We start from the raw sequence: 20471 nt of genomic DNA, 5'->3' as shown, positions 1-20471 counted from the left end.
GGTAGCACACCACAGCCTATCTCAAAAATTAAAACACCTCTGTCCACGGATAAATGGCGAGAAAATAAGGGGTTCAGTTTTGCCTCAACTTCCTGTCACCAACAATATGTACATGAGGTGGAGTTGCCGGCGTTGGACTGGGGTGGGCACAGTAAGAAGTCTCACAACACCAGGTTAAAGTCCAACAGGTTTATTTGGAGCTTTCAGAGCGCTGCTCCTTCATCAGGTGAGGAGAAAGCATCCTCCTGGTTGGACATGATACAATACAACTGATATGAATATCAGCGTCTGTGATTGCTGGAGTCTTTTCTCCTGAGGAAGGAGCGGCGCTCCGAAAGCTCGTGATTCTGAATAATCCCTGTTGGGCTTTAACCTGGTGTTGTGAGACTTCTTAATATGTACATGTTTCACTAAGTGAGACACTAGTAATATCCTAAGCTTCTACCATGATCAGCTCCAAGATAAGGGGCAAAATAATCATCATGCTTTACGGTGAGGAAAGGGGTTCGGTTTTGCCTCTCGCCCTTGTCCGTAACATCATCCACAAATCCTTTTATTCCTTTTCCAACATGGCCATTTCTAACTTGCCCTGAAACGCGGCTTTGGAAAACAGCAAGGATGGAGAGTGTTTATCAGTGAATCACCCAGTTACTGTTACAATAACAAGTCTCACTGTGCCAGGTGATCTCACTTAACCTCCAGTTTTATTCCATTATACCAGGTATTACATTTCAAGCATGAATTTTTTTTTTTTAATGTTGTGATGTATAATTCTGTACACTCTCAATCCATAATATTCAAGATTCACAGAATGGCAAACGTTTCTCTTTTTCTGCACGCTTTCTTGCATTTATACAACATCTTTAGCATAATCAAACCTCCCGAGGAGTTTCACAAGATCCATTATCAGACAGAATTTAACACGGACACACGTGAAGAGATAGCACAGCAGCCTGATTAAAAACTTGGCCAACGAGACGGGTTTGAAGGAGGAGAGGGAGAGGTGAGGAGAATTTGGGAAGGTATTGGAGCCACCGATGCCGGAGCTATTAAAATTGGGATGTGCAAGATGATAAAATCGGGGGGCAGAGATGTCGGACGGCTGTTGGGAGGAGTTTGAGAGTTGGTGAGGAGCAGGGAGGCTAAGGAGAGATTTGAGAACCAGGTGGTTGCTTTCTCCAGTACGTTTCACAGCTTCCAGAATCCATCAGAAATTCTCACAAGTGATGATTTATAAAAGTCTTGACCATGAGTATCAAAAGGCTATTGAACTGTGTTGGGCATCACAGCAGATCCTGCTCTGACCAAGGTCACAAGAAACTACAAAGGGTTGTGAACATAGCCTAGTCCATCACACAAACCAGCCTCCCATCCACTGACTCTGTCTACACTTCCCACTGCCTCAGAAAGGCAGCCAGCATAATCAAGGACCCCACGCACCCCGGACATTCTCTCTTCCACCTTCAATGGATGGGAGGCTGGTTTGCATGATGGATTGGGCTACGTTCACAACCGTTTGTGGCTTTTTGTGTTCTTAGTCAGAGCAGGAGCCAAGCAGCCAGCATAATCAAGGACCCCAGGCACCCTGGACGTACTCTCTTCCACCTTTTTCCATCGGGAAAAGGATATAAAAGTCACATACCAACCAACTCAAAGCATCTGCTTCCCTGTTGCCATCAGACTTTTGAATGAACCTACCATATATTAAGCTGATCTTTCTCTTGACCTTATCTGTAACTGCAACACTAAATTCTGCACCCTCTCCTTTCCTTCTCCCCTATGTACTCTATGAACAGTATGTTTTGTCTGTATAGCGCGCAAGAAACAATACTTTTCACTGTATACCAATACATGTGACAATAATAAATCAAATCTCTATGTATTTCCGCCATTCCCATGTGGTCTTTGCGTTCATCCAGCATTGTCTTACATAATGTATTACATTAATGTATTAATGTATTAATAATGTATTACATTATTCATGTAAATTGAGTTTGTGTCTTTGTGCCCTGTTTGTGATCAGAACTCCCACCCACCTGACGAAGGAACAGCCTGTTCCGAAAGCTAGTGGTTTTTGCTACCAAATAAACCAGTTGGACTTTAACCTGGTGTTGTTAGACTTCTTACTGTGTTCACCCCAGTCCAACGCCAGCATCTCCACATCACAGCAGCAGTGACCCAGGCCATCTTCAAATTTATCTGGAGATCAAAGATGGATTGTGTCCGGAGGGAAGCGATGCACAAATCTCCAGAGAACGGAGGGAAAAACGTTCCCAACGCCGCCCTCATCCTGATGGCCACCTTTGTGTGCGGCTGCATCAAGCTGTGTGTAGATCCTCGGTACACTAACAGCAAGTGCCACTATTTTTTGAGGTTCTACCTGTTCCAAGTGTTGCGGAGGATGGATCTGGCCACATTGCCGCGGAACGCTCCAAGTAGTTGGACCGTACCGCAGCACCTGTCCTTCGTGGAGAAATTTTTCCGCAAACACACCTTTGATCACATGGCGATCAAGCAGTGGTCAGCACGTAACGTCCTTGAGGCCCTGAGAGAAAAGGAGATGGTGGATCCTGTCGGATGGTTCCCTGAGCAGACTGTCAGTGTCATCTGGCAGAATGCCTCATCACCAGAACTCACAAACAAGCACCAAGACCTGGCTTGGCTGGTGGTGAGAAGGGCACTCCCCGTCAGATCCTTTATGCACGCCCGAGGGCTCAACATCACCGCACGCTGCCCTCGAAGCGGCTGCGGGGCTGATGAGACGGTCGCACACCTCCTTGTGGAATGCGCCTTTGCAAAGAAGGTCTGGAGTGAGATGCAGTGGTATTTGTCGCGGTTCGTCCCGAGCAGCTCGGTGACGCAGGACTCTGTGCTCTACGGGCTGTTTCCGGGGACGCACACCGAGACAAATATCAACTGCTGCTGGAGGGTCATCAACTCGGTGAAGGACGCACTTTGGTCCGCCCGAAACTTGCTGATCTTCCTGTTGAAAGAATTGTCCTCGACCGAGTGTGGTAGACTGGCACATTCCAAGGTCCAGGACTACGTGCTCAGGGACGCGCTCAAGCTTGGGGCAGCCGCCGCAAAGGCACAACGGGGAAAGGCCACTGTGTAAAGCGTCTCAACCGAGGCAGACCGAGGGCCGGGTAACTGCAGAATACCCTCGGCCCCCGTAACTGTGTGCTAAACTGAAAAATAATAGCACACAGTAAAATCTGATGTATGTACATAGTTTTAAAATGTACTGAATGTAATATCGTGTAAATATGCATCGTGTGGTATTGTAAAAATGACTTTTTTTATGCACTGTTTTGTAATTATTGGATATGTTGTTTTGCAATGGTTTATTTGAGTTTTTTTATGAATAAAGTATATTTTTGAAATTTTAAAAAATTGAGTTTAATTTAGATAATTATCGCTTCTCAGCCTTTTGGCTAAGATCAAGTGTAGTATCGACATGCTGTGCTTGGTTGAAGTCATTAGGTTACATTTCAGCTTCATTTGAAGCAATTTTTAAAAGCGGCATCTCGGTCTTTTGGCTAAGATGCAAATGAGTCAAGCCTTGGAGGAGGTGCAATGCCCTGCTCCAATCAGCTTGGATCATGTAGATCAAGCCCAAGACAGGGTGTGAGAGTCCTGTCTTGTCAGCTTGGATCAGGAATGTCTCAACTTGTTGAGACTCTGAATTGGACTTGATTGGATTGAATTGGATTTTTGAAAAATTGAGTTTAATTTAGATAATTGCGAAGTGATGCATTTTGGTAGATCAAACCAGGCCACACTTGGAATACTGTGCACAGTTCTGGTCACCCTATTATAGAAAGGATATTAAACTAGAAAGAGTGCAGAAAAGATTTAATAGGATGCTACTGGGACTTGGTGGTTTGAGTTATAAGGAGAGGCTGGATAGACTAGGACTTTCTTTCCCTAAAGCGTAGGAGGCTTAGGGATGATCTTATAGAGGTCTATAAAAATAATGAGGCATAAATCAGTTACATAGTCAACATCTTTTCCCAAAGGTAGAGGAATCTAAAACTAGAGGGCATAGGTTTAAGGTGAGAGGGGAGAGATACAAAAGTGTCCAGAGGGGCAATTTTTTCACACAGAGGGTGGTGAGTGTCTGGAATGAGCTGCCATGGTGAATGTGCGGGGTTATGGGGATAGGGCAGGGGAGAGGGCCTGGGTAAGACACTCTGTCAGATAGACGGTGCAGACTCGATGGGCAGAATAGCCTCCTTCTGCACTGTAGGGATTCTATGATTCTAAATTCATCATCTGGGGTGTTTGCTGGGGTGCCCCTACTAGTAGTAGTGGCGGGTACAATTTTGTCTTTTAAAACGCATTTAGACAGTTACATGGGTAAGATGGGTATAGAGGGATATGGGCCAAAAGTGGGCAATTGTGACTAGCTTAAAAAAAAGGCGGCATGGACAAGTTGGGCCGAAGGGCCTGCTTCTGTGCTGTAAACCCCTATTAGTCTATAACAGGACACCATTTTCCATTGAGATGTCATCTCTGATACACCAGAACTGCCCAATTCCTGGCTGTGTTTGCAGTTTCTTGTCAGGCCATTCCTGGATCACTTACTGGGAGAATATCTGTAACTCCTCATCTTTGCTGCTCACTTCTCTAATTTCCTTCAATTTTAGTGGTGTTACATTCACTGGGTGATAGAACTTTATACCTCGCTCTCCTTTATCTCGTGTTTCTCCTGTGGTGAGTATCTGCTGGCACCATCTCTCTTCCTGGCTTGTATTTCAGAGTGACATCGTATCTCTTACACCTCAAACCTCTGAAGTCTTGTTGAAGGTCTGCAGAGATTCTTCTTGTGGATCTGTCCCAGTGAACAATGTTCACTCTCCATGATGAACCTTCTCCCACAGAGAAGTGTATGGAATTTCTCACAAACCCCCTACACACAAATGCCAAAGGCTCCCTTTCTGTGTTGGTCTCAGCTGAGGCTAGAGCTTTGGGTGTGAATGTGATTGGCCTTCCCTCTTGTACCAGGGCTGCACCCAATCCTGTTGTAGAGCTGGATCCATTTGCAGAGTGACAGGTTTCTCTCTCTGTTGTGCTGCCACAGACCTGATTCCTGACATGTTACCTTTCATTGAAGCTCCTATCATGTGACTCAGAATTCCTTCGTCAGCTCCCGCAGGTTTGCTCAGATGATAATCTCTGGATTATTATCTGAGCCACATTCAAACTGGCTGAGGACAAATTAGATTAGAGAGATGAATGTGTGGCTCAGGCTGGGTGGGAGAAGGGGGTTCCAGTTCCTGGGCACTGCCACCAGTGCTGAGGAAAGTGGGGATTGTTCCATTGGGACGCTCTACATCTGAACCGTACTAGGACAAATGTTCCAGTGAATTGCATAACTGGGGAAGTAGAGAGAGTTTTAAACTAAACAAGGGGGGGAGGGATCAAGCTTGGGTAGATGAAGCAAATCAAGGGGTAGATTCAGGGTAGGAGAGGAAAGCAGTAATATAGAAAAGGAGGGACAGAGAGAAAAAAACTGAAGAATACACTTACAGTCAAGACTAGATGTTATAAAGGTAACAAAAAGGCAAAACTAAAGGCTTTGTGTCCAAATGTGCCGAGCATTCCTAACAAAGTAAATGAATTAAGAGTGCACATTATGGAAATGTGGCTGCAGGATGACAGGGATTGGGTCCGGAATATTGAGGGGTATGAGACATTCGAGAGGAACAGGAAGCTAGGGAAAGGTGGAGGGGCAGCGCTGTTAATCAAGGATGGTGCAATAGTTAGGGATGACCTTGGTTCAGGAGATCAGGATGTAGAATTGGTTTGGGTGGAGATGAGGAATATTTGGGGAAAGAAGTCGCTAATGAGAATGGGCTACAGACCCCCGAACAGTATCAATGATGTAGGACAGAGTATACAAGAAGAAATATTGGTGCTTGTGATAAAGGGATGACATTAATCAGGGGTAATTTAATCTACACATAAACTGGAACAATCAGATTGGCGGCAGGAGCCTGGATGAGGAGTTCTTAGAATGTTTTAGAGTTTCTTAGAGCAGCATGTTGTGGAACAAGCCAGGGTGCAGGTTATATCAGACTCAGTATTGTGCAATGTAACAAGATTAATTAATGACCTCAGAGTAAAGGCAGCCCAAGGCAGCAGCAACCATTGAATTTTATATCCAGTTTGAAAGGGAGAAGAGTGGGTCTAAAACTGGAACTTAAGTAAGAGCAACAATGTATGCATGAAAGCTGAGCCAGCGGAAGTGAACTGAGATACTAGGCTAAAGGATAGATCAATAGAGTAGCAGTGGCAGACATTTATGTATTCAGATACCAAGAATAAATATATTCCTACTGTAAAGAAAAATTCTAAGGGGTGGACCCATCATCCATGATTCATTAAAGAAGTTAATGGGGTTAATGAGATAATAGGTGTGTTGCTGTTAATTTTCCAAAATATGTTAGATTCTGAAACGGTTCCATTAATAAACCCCTATTGTTGCTGTGACTGGCCTTCCTGTGCGTTCTTTGGAGTTACACCCCTCGCCCCCCTCGCCACCGGGCAGTCTCAGATTTAACAGTGTTCCCATGTGTCTGCTGCCCTTGTGCTTCTGGATGGCAGCAGTCCTGAGTTTGGAAGATGCTGTTGAAGGAGCTTCGGCGAGTTTCTGTAACGCATCTTGTTGAGCTGACAATTCTTCATGGATGGTCCAAATCACAAGAAAACATCAATAAAAAGGAGGGAATTAGGAGGAGAAAGCAGATTTAAAAGGAACTTTATCATTCAGAGGCTAGTGAAGATGAACAGTGAAGCAGATTGAAACATATTATCATTGAGGTCAACAGATAATCAGAGAACATTTCTTCGAGAGAGAAGGGGCTGAGGGATACGGGGAGAAGGGGCTGAGGGATATGGGGAGAAGGGGCTGAGGGATACGGGGAGAAGGGGCTGAGGGATATGGGGAGAAGGGGCTGAGGGATATGGGGAGAAGGGGCTGAGGGATATGGGGAGAAGGGGCTGAGGGATATGGGGAGAAGGAGCTGAGGGAAATGGGGAGAAGGGTCTGAGGATACGGAGAAAAGGGGGTGAGGGACACAGGGAGAAGGGATTGAGGGATACAGGGAGAAGGGATTGAGGGATACAGGGAGAAGGGATTGAGGGATACAGGGAGAAGAGGCTGAAGGATATGGGGAAAGGGGCTGTGGGATATGGAGAGAAGGGGCTGAGAGACACGGAGAGAAGAGTGTGAGGGAAAATGGGGAGAAGGTGCATCTTTGATCGGGCACTGATCATAATTTGCCAGTCGTTATGATCCAACTTTCTAATCATACTCACTATCCAAGATCCCTCACCTGTCAGGTGAGTCACAGGAGGCGACCAACAGGAAAACTAAAGCACAAGTTTATCCCCAAATGAGCCAGTCGGAGTTAAACACTTTGATGAGGGCAATGTGGGGAAATGCTCCCACTTGTGCGGAATTCTAAAATTGGAGCACAAACAGTCCCTAATATTTATAAAGTTGAAGGTGTTATATAAATACAAGATAATCCCTCACATATCCAAAATAAACCTGAGGAGATACTGATTTCCTCACAGGGACTGCAGCAGTTCAGTCCAGTGGCTCAGTCCACCTTCCCAAGGGCAAGTAGGGATGGACAGTGAACACTGGCCTAGCCAGCGATACCCACACCCCCATCAATGAATAATAAACAGAGGCGAGAATATCTGTTACAGGGAGCGGCTGCGATGAACAGATTCAATCCAATGAAGGGGAGGTTAAATAACACAGGTGGGAGAAAAGAGAGCAGAGGAGGCTGTTTTGGAGCGAAGATGTTATTGAGCAGAATGGCCGACTCTGCACTCTGAATATCACATCGTTCTGAGGAAGCTCGAGTGTTAAATGAATAGAGCACCACCAAGTGGCAGAGCTCAATACTGCCCAATACATCACCGCTCCTCACTGTACAATATCCTCACTGTACAATATCCTCACTGTACAATATCCTCACTGTACAATATCCTCACTGTACAATATCCTCACTGTACAATAACCGCACTACACAATATCCTCACTGCACAATATCCTCACTGTACAATATCCTCACTGTGCAATAACCGCACTGCACAATATCCTCACTGTGCAATATCCTCACTGTACAATATCCTCACTGTACAATATCCTCACTGCGCAATAACCGCACTGCACAATATCCTCACTGTACAATATCCTCACTGTACAATATCCTCACTGTGCAATATCCTCACTGCGCAATAACCGCACTGCGCAATATCCTCACTGCGCAATATCCTCACTGTACAATATCCTCACCGTGCAATATCCTCACTGTACAATATCCTCACTGCACAATATCCTCACTGTACAATATCCTCACTGTACAATATCCTCACTGTACAATATCCTCACTGTACAATAACCTCACCGTGCAATATCCTCACTGTACAATATCCTCACTGTACAATATCCTCACTGTACAATAACCTCACCGTGCAATATCCTCACTGTACAATATCCTCACTGTACAATATCCTCACTGCACAATATCCTCACGGTACAATATCCTCACTGTGCAATAACCGCACTGCACAATATCCTCACTGTACAATATCCTCACTGTGCAATAACCGCACTGCACAATATCCTCACTGTGCAATATCCTCACTGTACAATATCCTCACTGTACAATATCCTCACTGTACAATATCCTCACTGTGCAATAACCGCACTGCACAATATCCTCACTGCACAATATCCTCACTGCACAATAACCTCACTGCGCAATATCCTCACTGTGCAATATCCTCACTGTACAATATCCTCACTGTACAATATCCTCACTGTGCAATATCCTCACTGTGCAATATCCTCACTGTACAATATCCTCACTGTGCAATAACCGCACTGCACAATATCCTCACAGTACAATATCCTCACTGTACAATATCCTCACTGTACAATATCCTCACTGTGCAATATCCTCACTGTGCAATAACCGCACTGCGCAATATCCTCACTGTGCAATATCCTCACTGTGCAATATCCTCACTGTGCAATATCCTCACTGTGCAATATCCTCACTGTGCAATAACCGCACTGCGCAATATCCTCACTGTGCAATATCCTCACTGTACAATATCCTCACTGTGCAATATCCTCACTGTGCAATATCCTCACTGTACAATATCCTGACTGCACAATATCCTCACTGCACAATATCCTCACTGTACAATATCCTCACTGTACAATATCCTCACTGTACAATATCCTCACTGTACAATATCCTCACTGTACAATATCCTCACTGTGCAATATCCTCACTGTGCAATAACCGCACTGCACAATATCCTCACTGCACAATATCCTCACTGCACAATATCCTCACTGCGCAATATCCTCACTGCGCAATATCCTCACTGTGCAATATCCTCACTGTACAATATCCTCACTGTACAATATCCTCACTGTACAATATCCTCACTGTACAATATCCTCACTGTGCAATATCCTCACTGTGCAATAACCGCACTGCACAATAACCGCACTGCACAATATCCTCACTGCACAATATCCTCACTGCACAATATCCTCACTGTACAATATCCTCACTGCACAATATCCTCACTGTACAATATCCTCACTGTACAATATCCTCACTGCACAATATCCTCACTGTACAATATCCTCACTGTGCAATATCCTCACTGTACAATATCCTCACTGTACAATATCCTCACTGTGCAATATCCTCACTGTGCAATAACCGCACTGCACAATATCCTCACTGCACAATATCCTCACTGCACAATATCCTCACTGCACAATATCCTCACTGTACAATATCCTCACTGTACAATATCCTCACTGTACAATATCCTCACTGTACAATATCCTCACTGTGCAATAACCGCACTGCACAATATCCTCACTGCACAATATTCTCACTGCACAATAACCGCACTGTCCAATATTCTCACCGTACAATACCCTCACCGCACAATATCCTCACCGTGCAATATCCTCGCCGTGCAATATCCTCGCCGTGCAATATCCTCGCTGTACAATATCCTCACTGTGCAATATCCTCACTGTGCAATAACCGCACTGCACAATATCCTCACTGCGCAATATCCTCACTGCGCAATATCCTCACTGCGCAATATCCTCACTGTGCAATATCCTCACCGTACAATATCCTCACCGTACAATATCCTCACCGCACAACATCCTCATTCCACAATATCCTCACTGTACAATATCCACACTGTACAATATCCACACTGTACAATATCCACACTGTACAATATCCACACTGTACAATATCCACACTGTACAATATCCACACTGTACAATATCCACACCGTACAATATCCTCACCGTACAATATCCTCACCGTACAATATCCTCACTGCACAATAACCTCACTGCACAATAACCTCACTGTACAATATCCTCACTGCACAATAACCTCACTGCGCAATAACCTCACTGCGCAATAACCTCACTGCGCAATATCCTCACTGCGCAATATCCTCACTGCGCAATATCCTCACTGCACAACATTCTCATTCCACAATATCCTCACTGTACAATATCCACACTGTACAATATCCACACTGTACAATATCCACACCGTACAATATCCTCACCGTACAATATCCTCACCGCACAATATCCTCACCGTACAATATCCTCACCGCACAATATCCACACTGTACAATATCCTCACTGTGCAATAACCTCACCGTGCAATATCCTCACCGAACAATAACCTCACTGTACAATATCCTCACTGTACAATATCCTCACCGTACAATATCCGCACCGTACAATATCCTCACCGTACAATATCCTCACTGTACAATATCCTCACTGTACAATATCCTCGCTGTACAATATCCTTACTGTACAATATCCTCACTGTACAATATCCTCGCTGTACAATATCCTCGCTGTACAATATCCTCGCTGTACAATAACCTCGCTGTACAATATCCTCACTGTACAATATCCTCACTGTACAAAAACCGCACCGTACTATATCCTCACTGCACAACATTCTCATTCCACAATATCCTCACTGTACAATATCCACACTGTACAATATCCACACTGTACAATATCCACACTGTACAATATCCACACCGTACAATATCCTCACCGTACAATATTCTCACTGCACAACATCCTCACTGTACAATATCCACACTGTACAATATCCTCACTGTGCAATATCCTCACTGTACAATATCCACACCGTACAATATCCTCACCGTACAATATTCTCACTGCACAATATCCTCACTGTGCAATAACCGCACTGCACAATATCCTCACTGTGCAATATCCTCACTGTACAATATCCTCACTGTGCAATAACCGCACTGCACAATATCCTCACTGTACAATATCCTCACTGTACAATATCCTCACTGTGCAATATCCTCACTGTGCAATAACCGCACTGCGCAATATCCTCACTGCGCAATATCCTCACTGTACAATATCCTCACCGTGCAATATCCTCACTGTACAATATCCTCACTGTACAATATCCTCACTGTACAATATCCTCACTGTACAATATCCTCACTGTACAATAACCTCACCGTGCAATATCCTCACTGTACAATATCCTCACTGTACAATATCCTCACTGTACAATAACCTCACCGTGCAATATCCTCACTGTACAATATCCTCACTGTACAATATCCTCACTGCACAATATCCTCACTGTACAATATCCTCACTGTGCAATGACCGCACTGCGCAATATCCTCACTGTACAATATCCTCACTGTGCAATAACCGCACTGCACAATATCCTCACTGTGCAATATCCTCACTGTACAATATCCTCACTGTACAATATCCTCACTGTACAATATCCTCACTGTACAATATCCTCACTGTGCAATAACCGCACTGCACAATATCCTCACTGCACAATATCCTCACTGCACAATAACTTCGCTGCACAATATCCTCACTGTGCAATATCCTCACTGTACAATATCCTCACTGTACAATATCCTCACTGTGCAATATCCTCACTGTGCAATATCCTCACTGTGCAATATCCTCACTGTACAATATCCTCACTGTGCAATAACCGCACTGCACAATATCCTCACTGTACAATATCCTCACTGTACAATATCCTCACTGTGCAATATCCTCACTGTGCAATATCCTCACTGTGCAATATCCTCACTGTGCAATAACCGCACTGCGCAATATCCTCACTGTGCAATATCCTCACTGTACAATATCCTCACTGTGCAATATCCTCACTGTGCTATATCCTCACTGTACAATATCCTCACTGCACAATATCCTCACTGTACAATATCCTCACTGTACAATATCCTCACTGTACAATATCCTCACTGTACAATATCCTCACTGTACAATATCCTCACTGTGCAATATCCTCACTGTGCAATAACCGCACTGCACAATATCCTCACTGCACAATATCCTCACTGCGCAATATCCTCACTGCGCAATATCCTCACTGTGCAATATCCTCACTGTACAATATCCTCACTGTACAATATCCTCACTGTACAATATCCTCACTGTACAATATCCTCACTGTGCAATATCCTCACTGTGCAATATCCTCACTGTGCAATAACCGCACTGCACAATAACCGCACTGCACAATATCCTCACTGCACAATATCCTCACTGCACAATATCCTCACTGTACAATATCCTCACTGCACAATATCCTCACTGTACAATATCCTCACTGTACAATATCCTCACTGCACAATATCCTCACTGCACAATATCCTCACTGTACAATATCCTCACTGTGCAATATCCTCACTGTACAATATCCTCACTGTACAATATCCTCACTGTGCAATATCCTCACTGTGCAATAACCGCACTGCACAATATCCTCACTGCACAATATCCTCACTGCACAATATCCTCACTGCACAATATCCTCACTGTACAATATCCTCACTGTACAATATCCTCACTGTACAATATCCTCACTGTGCAATAACCGCACTGCACAATATCCTCACTGCACAATATCCTCACTGCACAATAACCGCACTGTCCAATATTCTCACCGTACAATACCCTCACCGCACAATATCCTCACCGTGCAATATCCTCGCCGTGCAATATTCTCGCCGTGCAATATCCTCGCCGTACAATATCCTCGCCGTACAATATCCTCGCTGTACAATATCCTCACTGTACAATAACCGCACCGTACAATATCCTCACCGTACAATATCCTCACCGTACAATATCCTCACCGTACAATATCCTCACCGCACAACATCCTCATTCCACAATATCCTCACTGTACAATATCCACACTGTACAATATCCACACTGTACAATATTCACACTGTACAATATCCACACTGTACAATATCCACACCGTACAATATCCTCACCGTACAATATCCACACTGTGCAATATCCTCACTGTGCAATAACCTCACTGTGCAATAACCTCACTGTGCAATATCCTCACTGTGCAATATCCTCACTGCGCAATATCCTCACTGCACAATAACCTCACTGCACAATAACCTCACTGTACAATATCCTCACTGCGCAATAACCTCACTGCGCAATATCCTCACTGCGCAATATCCTCACTGCGCAATATCCTCACTGCGCAATATCCTCATTGCACAACAACCTCACTGCACAATATCCTCACTGCACAATAACCTCACTGTACAATATCCTCACTGTACAATACCCTCACTGTACAATATCCTCACTGCACAATATCCTCACTGCACAATAACCTCACTGTACAATATCCTTACTGAACAATATCCTCGCTGTACAATATCCTCGCTGTACAATATCCTCGCTGTACAATATCCTCGCTGTACAATAACCTCGCTGTACAATACCCTCACTGTACAATATCCTCACTGTACAATATCCTCACCGTACAATACCCTCACCGTACAATATCCTCACTGTACAATATCCTCACCGTACAATATCCTCACCGTACAATATCCTCACCGCACAACATCCTCATTCCACAATATCCTCACTGTACAATATCCACACTGTACAATATCCACACTGTACAATATCCACACTGTACAATATCCACACTGTACAATATCCACACTGTACAATATCCACACCGTACAATATCCTCACTGCACAACATCCTCACTGCACAATATCCACACTGTACAATATCCTCACTGTGCAATAACCTCACTGTGCAATAACCTCACTGTGCAATATCCTCACTGTGCAATATCCTCACTGCGCAATATCCTCACTGCACAATAACCTCACTGCACAATAACCTCACTGTACAATATCCTCACTGCACAATAACCTCACTGCGCAATATCCTCACTGCGCAATATCCTCACTGCGCAATATCCTCACTGCACAACATTCTCATTCCACAATATCCTCACTGTACAATATCCACACTGTACAATATCCACACTGTACAATATCCACACCGTACAATATCCTCACCGCACAATATCCTCACCGCACAATATCCACACTGTACAATATCCTCACTGTGCAATAACCTCACCGTGCAATATCCTCACCGAACAATAACCTCACTGTACAATATCCTCACCGTACAATATCCGCACCGTACAATATCCTCACTGTACAATATCCTCACTGTACAATATCCTCACTGTCCAATATCCTCGCTGTACAATATCCTCGCTGTACAATAACCTCGCTGTACAATACCCTCACTGTACAATATCCTCACTGTACAATATCCTCACTGTACAAAAACCGCACCGTACAATATCCTCACCGTACAATATCCTCACCGTACTATATCCTCACTGCACAACATCCTCATTCCACAATATCCTCACTGTACAATATCCACACTGTACAATATCCACACTGTACAATATCCACACCGTACAATATCCTCACCGTACAATATCCTCACTGCACAACATCCTCACTGTACAATATCCACACTGTACAATATCCTCACTGTGCAATAACCTCACTGTGCAATAACCTCACTGTGCAATATCCTCACTGTGCAATATCCTCACTGCGCAATATCCTCACTGCACAATAACCTCACTGCACAATAACCTCACTGTACAATATCCTCACTGCACAATAACCTCACTGCGCAATATCCTCACTGCGCAATATCCTCACTGCGCAATATCCTCACTGCGCAATATCCTCCTTGCACAACAACCTCACTGCACAATATCCTCACTGCACAATATCCTCACTGTACAATATCCTCACTGCACAATATCCTCACTGCACAATAACCTCACTGCACAATATCCTCACTGTACAATATCCTCACTGTACAATATCCTCACTGCACAATATCCTCACTGCACAATATCCTCACTGCACAATATCCTCACTGCACAATAACCTCACTGCACAATATCCTCACTGTACAATATCCTCACTGTACAATATCCTCACTGTAAAATATCCTCACTGCACAATATCCTCACTGTACAATATCCACACTGTACAATATCCTCACTGCACAATATCCTCACTGCACAATATCCTCACTGCACAATATCCTCACTGTACAATACCCTCACTGCACAACATCCTCACTGTACAATATCCACACTGTACAATATCCTCACTGTGCAATAACCTCACTGTGCAATATCCTCACCGTACAATATCCTCACCGTACAATATCCTTGCTGTACAATATCCTCACTGTGCAATAACCTCACTGTACAATATCCTCACTGTACAATATCCGCACTGTTCAATATCCACACTGAACAATATCCTCACAGTACAATATGCGCACTGCACAATATCCTTGCTGTACAATATCCTCACTGTGCAATAACCTCACTGTGCAATATCCTCACCGTACAATATCCTCACCGTACAATATCCTTGCTGTACAATATCCTCACTGTGCAATAACCTCACTGTACAATATCCTCACTGTACAATATCCGCACTGTTCAATATCCACACTGAACAATATCCTCACAGTACAATATGCGCACTGCACAATATCCTTGCTGTACAATATCCTCACTGTACAATATCCTCACTGCACAATATCCTCACAGTACAATATCCTCACTGTGCAATATCCTCACTGTGCAATATCCTCACTGTGCAATATCCTCACTGTGCAATATCCTCACTGTGCAATATCCTCACTGTGCAATATCCTCACCGTGCAATATCCTCACCGTGCAATATCCTCACCGTGCAATATCCTCACCGTACAATAACCTCACTGTACAATATCCTCGCTGTACAATATCCGCACCGTACAATATCCGCACCGTACAATATCCTCGCTGTACAATATCCTCGCTGTACAATATCCTCGCTGTACAATATCCTCGCTGTACAATATCCTCGCTGTGCAATAACCTCGCTGTACAATAACCTCACTGTACAATATCCTCACTGTACAATATCCTCGCCGTACAATATCCTCGCCGTGCAATATCCTCGCCGTACAATATCCTCACTGTACAATATCCTCGCCGTGCAATATCCTCGCCGTACAATATCCTCACCGTACAATATCCTCACCGTACAATAACCTCACCGTACAATATCCTCACCGTACAATATCCTCACCGTACAATATCCTCACCGTACAATATCCTCACCGTACAATATCCGCACCGTACAATATCCTCACCGTACAATACCCTCGCTGTACAATATCCTCGCTGTACAATATCCTCGCTGTACAATATCCTTGCTGTACAATATCCTCGCTGTACAATATCCTCGCTGTACAATAACCTCGCTGTACAATACCCTCACTGTACAATATCCTCACTGTACAATATCCTCACTGCACAATATCCTCACTGTACAATATCCTCACTGTACAATATCCTCACTGTAAAATATCCTCACTGCACAATATCCTCACTGTACAATATCCACACTGTACAATATCCTCACTGCACAATATCCTCACTGCACAATATCCTCACTGCACAATATCCTCACTGCACAATATCCTCACTGTACAATACCCTCACTGCACAACATCCTCACTGTACAATATCCACACTGTACAATATCCTCACTGTGCAATAACCTCACTGTGCAATATCCTCACCGTACAATATCCTCACCGTACAATATCCTTGCTGTACAATATCCTCACTGTGCAATAACCTCACTGTACAATATCCTCACTGTACAATATCCGCACTGTTCAATATCCACACTGAACAATATCCTCACAGTACAATATGCGCACTGCACAATATCCTTGCTGTACAATATCCTCACTGTGCAATAACCTCACTGTGCAATATCCTCACCGTACAATATCCTCACCGTACAATATCCTTGCTGTACAATATCCTCACTGTGCAATAACCTCACTGTACAATATCCTCACTGTACAATATCCGCACTGTTCAATATCCACACTGAACAATATCCTCACAGTACAATATGCGCACTGCACAATATCCTTGCTGTACAATATCCTCACTGTACAATATCCTCACTGCACAATATCCTCACAGTACAATATCCTCACTGTGCAATATCCTCACTGTGCAATATCCTCACTGTGCAATATCCTCACTGTGCAATATCCTCACTGTGCAATATCCTCACTGTGCAATATCCTCACCGTGCAATATCCTCACCGTGCAATATCCTCACCGTGCAATATCCTCACCGTACAATAACCTCACTGTACAATATCCTCGCTGTACAATATCCGCACCGTACAATATCCGCACCGTACAATATCCTCGCTGTACAATATCCTCGCTGTACAATATCCTCGCTGTACAATATCCTCGCTGTACAATATCCTCGCTGTGCAATAACCTCGCTGTACAATAACCTCACTGTACAATATCCTCACTGTACAATATCCTCGCCGTACAATATCCTCGCCGTGCAATATCCTCGCCGTACAATATCCTCACTGTACAATATCCTCGCCGTGCAATATCCTCGCCGTACAATATCCTCACCGTACAATAACCTCACCGTACAATATCCTCACCGTACAATATCCTCACCGTACAATATCCTCACCGTACAATATCCTCACCGTACAATATCCGCACCGTACAATATCCTCACCGTACAATACCCTCGCTGTACAATATCCTCGCTGTACAATATCCTCGCTGTACAATATCCTTGCTGTACAATATCCTCGCTGTACAATATCCTCGCTGTACAATAACCTCGCTGTACAATACCCTCACTGTACAATATCCTCACTGTACAATATCCTCACTGCACAATATCCTCACTGTACAATATCCTCACTGTACAATATCCTCACTGTACAATATCCTCACCGTACAATATCCTCACCGTGCAATATCCTCACTGTACAATATCCTCACTGTGCAATATCCGCACTGTGCAATATCCGCACTGTGCAATATCTGCACTGTACAATATCCTCACTGTACAATATCATTGTACAATATCTGCACTGTACAATATCCTCACTGTACAATATCCGCACTGTACAATATCTTTACTGTACAATATCATTGTACAATATCCACACAGTACAATATCCACACTGTACAATATTCTCACCGTACAATATCCTCACTGTGCAATATCATTGTACAATATCCGCACTGTACAATATCCACACTGTCCAATATCATTGTACAATATCCTTACTGTACAATATCCTTACTGTGCAATATCCTCACTGTGCAATATCCGCACTGTACAATATAGAGAGAGGTTTATCACCTTACAATGTGCAGCACCTTAACCTTTTGGGATTCTGAGTCACTGGCTCTGCTGTGAACCGCCCGGTTTCTATTTCATAAAACTGTTTATACAAAGACTCTTAGTTCTCTAAAATTAAAAGGATAATCCCAAACAGCAGCTCACGGAGCCTGTACATAAAATGCTGGTGGTTGATCATTACTTTAAACATTTACAGGATCTACTGAGGATGGTACTGGAGGTAGTGAAATGCAGAATAGTCCCAGGGTGTCGAGGTGTTTGATCAGTATGTAAGGGCACTCCAACAGCCTATACCCAAGAACTGACTCCCAAACAATAAGCCTGTTCCTGTCCTAACTCACACTGAGTTCCATTCATCTCTCGCCCGGCTGTTCACTGGCCCGCGTTGACTTCTGGTTAAGCAACAGCTCAACTTTACAATTCTCATCCTTGTTTACAATTGCTCATTCCTCCATATCTCTGTAATCTCCCCCAGCTCCTCCGTATCTCTGTAATCTCCCCCAGCTCCTCCGTATCTCTGTAATCTCCCCCAGCTCCTCCGTATCTCTGTAATCTCCTCCAGCTCCTCCCTATCTCTGTAATCTACCCCAGCGTCCAACCCTCCCAGATCTCTGCGCCCCTCTAATTGTGGCCTTTTGAGCTTCTCTAATTTTAACCATCCCATCATTGCCATCCATGCCCTCAGTTGCCTGGGCCTTCAGATACAGAATTCCCTCCCTGCACCTCACTGCCGCGCTCTCTCTCCTCCTTAAAGCATGATGTGGAGATGCCGGTGTTGGACTGGGGTGGGCACAGTAAGAAGTCTCAGAACACCAGGTTAAAGTCCAACAGGTTTATTTGGAATCACGAGCTTTCGGAGCACTGCTCAGATGAATCACCTGATGAAGGAGCAGCGCTCCGAAAGCTCGTGATACCAAATAAATCTGTTGGACTTTAACCTGGTGTTGTGAGACTTCTTACTGTGCCCTTCTTAAAGCAGCCCTCCCTGACCAAGCTTTTGGTCGCCTGTAGTGTTGGAGTTGAATTAATTTCGACTGGCAACACTCCTGTCGACCAACTTGTGGGATGTTTCATTACATTAAAGGTGCTATAGAAATGCAAGTTGTTATGCAAGAGCGTCTGATCCTCTAGGCAAAACTATTCCTTGGCCTTGTTACTAACATATTAAGAAATCCACATTCCTCAGCAACAAGGATCACTGGGGACCTTACAGGGACAATCCAATCCTGCTTACTATCTCACTCTGTCGCACTGGGTGGAGTTTATTCTGGGAGGCTATGGTCTAGGGATATTGTCACTAGACTATTAATCCAGAAACTCAGCTAATGTTCTGGGGGACCCGGGTTCGAATCCTGCCACGGCAGATGGTGGAATTAGAACATAGAACATAGAACATAACAGCGCAGTACAGGCCCTTCGGCCCTCAATGTTGCGCCGTCCAGTGGAACCAATCTAAAACCCCTCTAATCTACACTATTCCAATATCATCCATATGTTTATCCAATAACCATTTGAATGCTGTTAATGTTAACGAGTCCACTACTGCTGCAGGCAGGGCATTCCACGCCCTTACTACTCTCTGAGTAAAGAACCTACCTCTAACATCTGTCCTATATCTCTCACCCCTCAATTTAAAGCTATGTCCCCTCGTGTTAGCCATCACCATCCGAGGAAAAAGGCTCTCACTATCCACCCTATCTAATCCTCTGATCATCTTGTATGC

The 20471-nt window shown here is 44.1% G+C and overlaps 1 non-coding gene across 1 annotated transcript; it reads left to right on the top strand.

Moving 5' to 3' along the window:
- Positions 1 to 3414: 3414 nt before the first annotated feature.
- On the top strand, positions 3415 to 3606 carry LOC144480602 (U2 spliceosomal RNA). The gene has a single exon (XR_013495698.1). It is a non-coding gene; the product is annotated as a U2 spliceosomal RNA (small nuclear RNA).
- Positions 3607 to 20471: the final 16865 nt, after the last annotated feature.

Source organism: Mustelus asterias, chromosome 29 (genome assembly GCF_964213995.1).
Source record: "Mustelus asterias chromosome 29, sMusAst1.hap1.1, whole genome shotgun sequence".
NCBI classification, from domain to species: domain Eukaryota; kingdom Metazoa; phylum Chordata; class Chondrichthyes; order Carcharhiniformes; family Triakidae; genus Mustelus; species Mustelus asterias.
This window is presented reverse-complemented; position numbering and strand designations above follow the sequence as displayed.